General features: G+C 38.6%; 1 non-coding gene across 1 annotated transcript; it reads right to left on the bottom strand.

Moving 5' to 3' along the window:
- Positions 1 to 7,294: 7,294 nt before the first annotated feature.
- On the bottom strand, positions 7,295 to 7,401 carry LOC112536874. The gene has a single exon (XR_003080805.2). It is a non-coding gene; the product is annotated as a small nucleolar RNA R71 (small nucleolar RNA).
- Positions 7,402 to 7,847: the final 446 nt, after the last annotated feature.

The following is a 7,847-nucleotide window of genomic DNA, read 5'->3' as shown; positions in this document are numbered from 1 at the left end:
AGCAGTTTTAGCGGGAGGAAAATACTTAAATAAAAATTTTTCAGCCAACGCCCTCTAGGTAGTAATCGTTTGTTGTGTAAGGGATTGCAACCATCTCTTAGCTCTGTCCCTCAAGGGAAATGGAAACAATCTTAGCCGAATGGCATCATCGGTTGTTCCGTTTATCTTGAATGTGTCACAAATCTCCAAAAAATTAGAGATATATGCATTGGGATCCTCGCTGGGCAATCCTCCAAACTGCACGCTCTGCTGGATCATCTGGATCATGTTGGCTTTTATTTCAAAATTGTTGGCCGCTACAGCAGGTCTAACTATACTAGTTTTCGTCCCATCCAAAGATGGTCGAGCATTGAATTTCCACTACACCAGCCTCAGCAGATGATTAGGACAGTCCCCTAGATCTTTTTATTTTCTGCATTTATTTACTTTATTTTTCGTACATGTCTTGCACTTGATTGTATTGCCTTTGTTTCTCTTAGTTGAACATCCCACACAGAGTATCCATATCATTTTACACTCAGGACAGTGTGTTCTTCAATTGTGGGGTAGTTATGGGTAAACCTTATGATCTTTCTCTCTCCTATGGTTTTTAGATATATTTGAAATTGCTATCACAAGGTATTGTGTATTGTTAGGATGTTAGGACACTATGTCTTTATGCACTTAAGTACGCTATTTTTGAGCTGATTGATGATTTGATTTATAGAATTGTAGTTACTTTTCTTTGTTGTTCATTGTCTTGGGAAAACAATTGATGGTGTTTTACATATCAGCCCTGTCGGGTTAAACTGGTGTTATTTAATTATTTTTCGAATTGTCGAATTTTAACTTAGAATGTTGATAATGTCATATGCATGTGTTTCTTAACTAATGATTCAATTAATGATGTTGCGAACCAATTGCACCTGATACCACACCTCAAAGTGAGATTTTGAGCCAGTTGAGCATTCATTATACTTATACTCTTTATATTTCTTGTTTGAGTGTGCATTGTACTTGACTTGCTTCTAAAACTTGCTTTGTAATGCTTGTTGAAGTTACATTGTGAGTACCATGAGATGATTTGGGCGATTTAGGATTCACCACATTTGGCTAAAAGCCTTTACATTTGTCTTTCCTTTACCCTTATGCTGGAATTTCTTTTTTGTGATTTGCTCACCTTTATATAGGATTAAAATGCCAGTTACTATGTTGGTAAATTCACTAAGTCTTTTTGATATTTTAGATGCTCCCTTCGATCCAAACTGTATTTTTATTCTCTATGTTATTCAAGTTGTATGCAGCGGTTCTCTTATAAACTACTAGTTTATTATTCAAAAAAAAAGAAAAGAAGAAAATAAACAAAATTTCTTAATTATTTATCTCTTTATTGGATTTAGAGCATTTTCGAGCGTTATTCTACGAAGTGAGGATTTTAGTGAATAATTATTTTTGTATTTTTAGGCATTTAATCCTTTAAGCATATATTGTTGTTCAGCATTTTCACACTTCTTTCCCAAATCTCCATACCTTTACCTTAGCCCAATTACAACCTTGGTTAAGACCCTTTGATTTTGGTATTTACTTATTTACGGTAAGCAGGTTTTGGGCATTTGCTTTGAGGGATTTGTTTTTCACCTTATATACACTTCGAGTGACTTGAGTGATCCCTGTGAGGCATTGGTTTGTGATGTTTATATTGAGTTGTTATTTAAGTTATTCATGCATTAATATTATTTTCATTCTCTGTCAATGATTTGCAATTTGATTTATGATTGAGTTTCCTTTGAGATGTATTGAATACTAACTGTTGTGGATTAGGGGTATAAACTGTAAGGACTTGCTGACTACAGTTTTGTGAGTTCAGTTGTTAATTTCTTGAGGACAAGAAAAAGCTTAAGTGTGGGGTGATTTGATGTGCATAGTCTTACACATATTTGCTTGCATGTTATTGTGTATTTTCCTAGCAATTATTATGCTTTTATTCCAAGATCACCCGTGTTTTGTGTTCTTTTGCATTTCAGGAGAATTTATAGGTCCATCATTAGTGTTTGAGCAATTCTAGATCAATACGTGTGAAAGCAGATGGGAATTCATCAAAATTGGACAAGGGCTCGCATTTTAAACATTGAGCACAGCCTAGGTCAAGGTGGTGCTAATCAGCACGGCCTGGACTTTGGCCGTGCTCAACCATTAGCTTTTGGTCCTCAAATATGGCGTTTAGGCACGGCTTCTGAGGCTACCACGGCCTCCAGCACGGCCTGTGGTGGTTCAGCACTAGCGAGGGCACAGCCAGGAAGAAGACCTAAATTGCGAGATCCGAAGGTTTAGCACAGCCTAAACTCTGGCCATGCTAACCAGCATGGCCTTGACCACGGCCGTACTAGGACAATTATATAGGGAAAACGATTTCTTGTGCTATGGGAGAGAGAGAGAGTTTTGGCAGCTGGTTCGGTTTTTGCAGAGTACCGAGTTCGGGAAAGAGTTGTAGAGAGGGAGAATTTTGGAATCGCAAGTTTCTGAGTGCAAAACAGTAGTAGAGCAAATCGAAAGGCAATTGGGGAGATCAATTGTAGTGCAGATTCAGATTTGGAGCTGTTCATCCAATTCGAGAGAAAAGGGTGTATATGTTTCATTTTTGTTATTCTTTCATTGTAATTGATTTCCTAGTTGTTTTGAACATGAACATGTGTAGCTACATCGATTAAATCCATTGAGATTTCTTTACTATGTTGGCTTAGTATTAAATTGTTGGGTTGTTTGAGTTTAATTTTGTATCCTTCTTGCTTTCAATATTAATAAGATAATGCATTATTCATGAGACATTGTAAATTGTGATGTTTATATTGCTTTATATGATTGAGAAGTTCATTTGGCAGTTGGAAATTTGAATAGCAAGAACTGGTTAATAATCACTTAGAGATAAGGATAATTAACTAGCCAGATTAAGAATTAACAAAGCTTAATAGAGGCGGATTAAAGCTTAATGCTAATTTAAGAATCAATGGTTAGGAAGAGATTACAACTTTAGGTTATTAGGTTTAGGAATTTAGTTATCTCGAGAGAGAAACTGAATTCAGTTGAGAATTCATCTACGGGTAGCATAATTGGACTCATCAATCTTTTATCTTTTGCTTGATTGCCAACTAGTTTAGGTTCCCTTTGGGTTTGCTTTCTTGTCTTGGTTATTTAATTTATCCATTTATTCCTGCATCTCCTTTAGAACTTAGCTTGTAGCTATTAGTTAGTTTAGAAATTATTCATCATTTATTTTAGGCTAATATAACAGAGAACAAAGTAGTAACTTTGGGCTTTCACTTTCCTGAGGGATACGACCTTGATACTCGCCATTAGTGCTAGATTGCATCGATAGGTTCACTGCCTTAGAATGTAGCTGCACAAATAGCTATCATCAATCATATCATGGAAGACCGCCATCATACATCTTTGAAAAGTGGCAGGTGCATTGCATAAACCAAATGGCATCCTCCGATATGCGGACGTCCCATAGGGGCAAGTAAAGGTCATCTTCTCTTGGTCCTCATGTGCAATTGGTATATGGAAATAACCTGAAAAACCATCAAGAAAATAGTAAAACATATGGCCCGCTAGACGCTCAAGCATCTAATCAATGAATGGAAGGGGAAAGTGGTCCTTCCAGGTTGCATCATTTAGCCTCATGTAATCAATGCAAACCGAAAACGGTTATCGTCCTTGTAGGTATCAAGTCGTCCTTCTCATTTTTTATTATAATCATCCCTCCTTTCTTTGGCACAACCTGCACAGGACTTACCCAAGAGCTATCAGATATGGGATAAATCAAACCTAAATCAAGAAGTTTAATTACCTCCTTTTTCACCACCTCCTTCATGTTTGGGTTAAGTCGTCTTTGTGGCTGCACCACAGGCCTGAAACTATCCTCCATCAGGATCTTGTGCGAACAAAAACTGGGGTTGATTCTAGGAATGTCTGCAATTTTATATGCGAATACCGTAGGGTACTTCTTGAGAGAAGATAACGTCATCTCCCTCTCCTCAAAAGTTAAGTTTGCTGCAACAAAACTAGCAGCTTCTTTGCCTCATTCAAGCAGGCATAACTCAGGTGCTTAGGTAATTCCTTCAACTCTAGGGCTAGGGGGTCCTCAATAGAAGGTTTCACCTTCTTCATATCTGACCTTCAAGAGAAACAAATGGGTTAGTAGAACGGCTGGGTTCACTAGCCAGCAAATAAGCGAGTTGTTCCAACACTTGCTCATCGGACAACTCCTTCTCATCTCCCTGCAATGCAATCTGTAAAGGATCATCAAGCAAAATCTCCTGCATATGAGACTCAACAACATCATCCAAGACATCCATAGAAAATACAGTACCATCATGGTCTAGGGAATGTCTCATGGAAGTCGCTAAGTTAAAGGTGATAGTCTCATCATCTACCCTAAGTTGGAGCTTTCCATTACAAACTTCTATAATGACCCTAGATGTAGCAAGCAAAGGTCTACCTAAGATCAATGGCACAGTACTATCACCCTCCATATCCATGATAAAATGAAATATGAACTTGTCTACTTAACAAGTACATCCTCAACTATACTCCTACGAATCTTAATAGTTTTATCGGCTAGCTGAATGCTCATCCTAGTGGGTTTAGGCTCACTTAAACCAAGTCTATCAAACAAGCTAGTGGGCATCAAGTTAATACTAGCTCCTAAGTCAGCTAAAGCACCACTAATAGGTAATTCACCAATAATATAGGGTACAGTGAAACTCCTTGGATCACGCCTCTTAACAGGCAGCTTGTTTTGTAAAATGGCGGAGCACTCCTTGTTCAGGGTCACCAATCCCAAGTCCTACAATTTCCTCTTGTTGCTCAATATCTCTTTTAAGAATTTCGCGTACTTCGGCATCTGCGAAATAGCCTCAACAAAAGGGAGGTTAATACACAGTTGTTTAAAAAGGTATAGAAACTTACCAAATTGCTGGTCAGCCTTTTCCTGCCTCAGTCGAGCAGGACATGGGATAGGTGGCTGGTACTCTCTCACTAGACTCTTCTTCTTATCCTCAGCTCTTATAGGCTCTATCTCCTCAGGCTCTGGCTCCTTCCTAGCAGGCTCATCCTGCACAACAACATCATCATTATCAACTACATGTAAAGAACTAGATAACTACTTAACTGATCGCAAGGTGATAGTGATAGGCATCATCTTGTGCATAATTATCTCGTTTTATGCTAGAATCACCTGTCTTTTGGTTCCTTTCACTTTCAGGTCATTATCGAAGGACATTGTCAGTAATTGAGGAAAATACGCGCGACCAGAATCCATCAAATTGAGCAAGGACTAGCATTCCGAGGTTGAGCACAACCTGGACTCCGGCTGTGCTGAATTGTCAAGAAGTTGCCCCTAGAAGTGCCATTTTGGTATGGTTTCTGTAGCCACCACGGCCCGTGGTGGCTCGGCCTGACTTAGACGCAGTCGGAAGAAGTCAACCTGTTGAATCGCGGGTTCGGCCGGCGAGGACTCCACCCGTCTTGACCGGCCTGAGCTTGACCAGGCCGTCTTTGAAGGGACTATATAGGCAAAAACGGTTTGGTAAATGCGGGTTTGATTTTTCTAACTTGATTTCCATTATACGAACTTAAATTAATTGTTTCCAGACCTCAATTGTCAACTTTGGGAGATCAATTTCATCAATTGAAGGAAGGATTACACTTGTTTCAACATTGATTTGAAGATCAAGACAAGATTTGGGAGCATTCAAGAGGTAAATTAGGGTTTGATATTTTGAATTGGAAAATTAGGGTTTCTCATCCAACTTGAAAGAGAAGCTGTTCATGCCTTTAATTTACTTTTCTGATTTTATTCCTTATTTTGTGATGCTTATTAGTATGAGTAGCTAAATTGTTAAACCCAATTGGGGTTCCTATGTTTGTGGATTGATCTTAATGTTATGAGATTTTGATTGTCAATTCTTGATTCTTCTTGCTTTTATTATTAATGAGAAGTCACTTTATTCATGAGACGTTGTGAATTGTGGAATTTAGATTGCTTTATGTAATTGAGAGATTTGTTTAGTAATCGAAAAACTAAATAGCAAGAACTGGTTAATAATCACTTAGAGATAAGAGTAATTGACTAGCCGGATTAAGAATTAACAAAGCTTAATAGAGGCGGGTTAGACCTTAATGCTAATCGAATAATCATTCGTTCGGAAGAGATTCCAACTTTAGGTTATTAGGTTTAGGAATTCGGTTATCTTAAGAGGGAGACCGAATTCAGTTAAGACTTCGCCCATAAGTAATTGTAATTGATAATCAATTTAATCTCTATCTTTATAAAAATCCAATTAACTTAGGTCCCCTAGGGTTTGCTTTTCCTTCAAGAGTTTTCCTAAATCCTTTTAGATAATTTGACATTGAGTTACTTATTTGTTCATAATTAATCATAGAACAACACTTCATTGATTTCTTTAGGTTATATAACATAAGATGCTACAGTAGGTCTAGGTTCACCCTTTCCCGAGAATACGACCTTGATACTCACCATTTGTGCTAGTCTACATCGATAGGTTCACTGCCTTAGATTGTAGCTATGTAAATAGCATATTAAGTTTTTGGCGCCGTTGCTGGGGAACTACTTTCTGTGTGAACTAGAACGAACTTGTGTTTTTTGTTAACTTAGCCATATTTATTTTTCTATCTTTATTTTGCTTCATTTTATCATTTCATTATTTTAACTATTTTTGTTCTTCGGTCGCTACATTCCATTTGTAGGTAGTTTATGACCAGTAGCTCGAACTCTAATCTTATAGAACCTCTGTCTGATCTAGAACGATCCCTCAAACTGTTAAGGAAGCGTGTGTAATTAGAAGAGGAGGAGATTGAGGTTGAGGTACCTGTAGATCGACCAGAAGGGATGGAGATTCACAATGGAAATGCCACAGCGGATGCCAACAGAACGATCTACGAGTTTGCTAGACCATCATTGGATGGGACACAAACGAGTATACTCAAACCGGCGGTGGCAACTAACAATTTCGAGATAAAGCCAAATGTGATCCAGAGGGTACAGCAGAGTGTATAGTTTGGGGGGCAGCCGAGCGAGGATCCCAATGCCCATATAGCCAACTTTTTGGAGATGTGAGACATTTTCAAGATAAATGGAACCACCGATGATGCCATACGGCTGAGATTATTTCCATTTTCTTTAAGGGATAGAGCAAAGAGATGGTTGCAGTCCCTACCACCGCACACTATTACAACCTGGAAATCTTTGGCTGAAAAATTTCTTTACAAGTATTTACCTCCAGCTAAAACTGCTAAATTGAGAAATGACATTTCTTCTTTTGTGCAGATGGATGACGAGAGCATGTACGACACCTGGGAGAGGTATAAAGACTTGTTGAGATGTTTTCCACGCCACGGTCTACAGTATGGATGCAGGTTCAGACCTTTTACAATGGTTTGAACCTTGCTATGAGGCAAATAATTGAATGACTGTAGCGGTGGAGCTTTAAATAGCAAGGCAGGGCGAGCCTGAGAACTGATAGAGGAGATGGCCATGAACAACTACCAGTGGCAATCCTCTAGGAGTCAACCGGTCAAACAAGGAATGGTCAACCAGTTAGACTCCACAGCAGCCTTGGCAGCTCAAGTGGAGCTTCTGACCAAGAAAATAGACCAGCTTCAGATGCTAGTTCAAGCAGCCCAAATAAGCTGCGAGTTTTGTAGTGGCCCATATTACAGTGCAAACTGTAATGCGGGAGATATGTTTGCTAGTTCCTCTACTTCATCTAATGTTTCTACTGACCATGAACAGGTTAATTACATACGGAATGCACCCAGACAGCATAACAACCCTTATAGCAGCACAT

Source organism: Ricinus communis, chromosome 4, assembly GCF_019578655.1.
Source record: "Ricinus communis isolate WT05 ecotype wild-type chromosome 4, ASM1957865v1, whole genome shotgun sequence".
NCBI classification, from domain to species: domain Eukaryota; kingdom Viridiplantae; phylum Streptophyta; class Magnoliopsida; order Malpighiales; family Euphorbiaceae; genus Ricinus; species Ricinus communis.
Note: the sequence above shows the minus strand (reverse complement) of the source record. Positions and strands in the feature narration are given on the sequence as shown.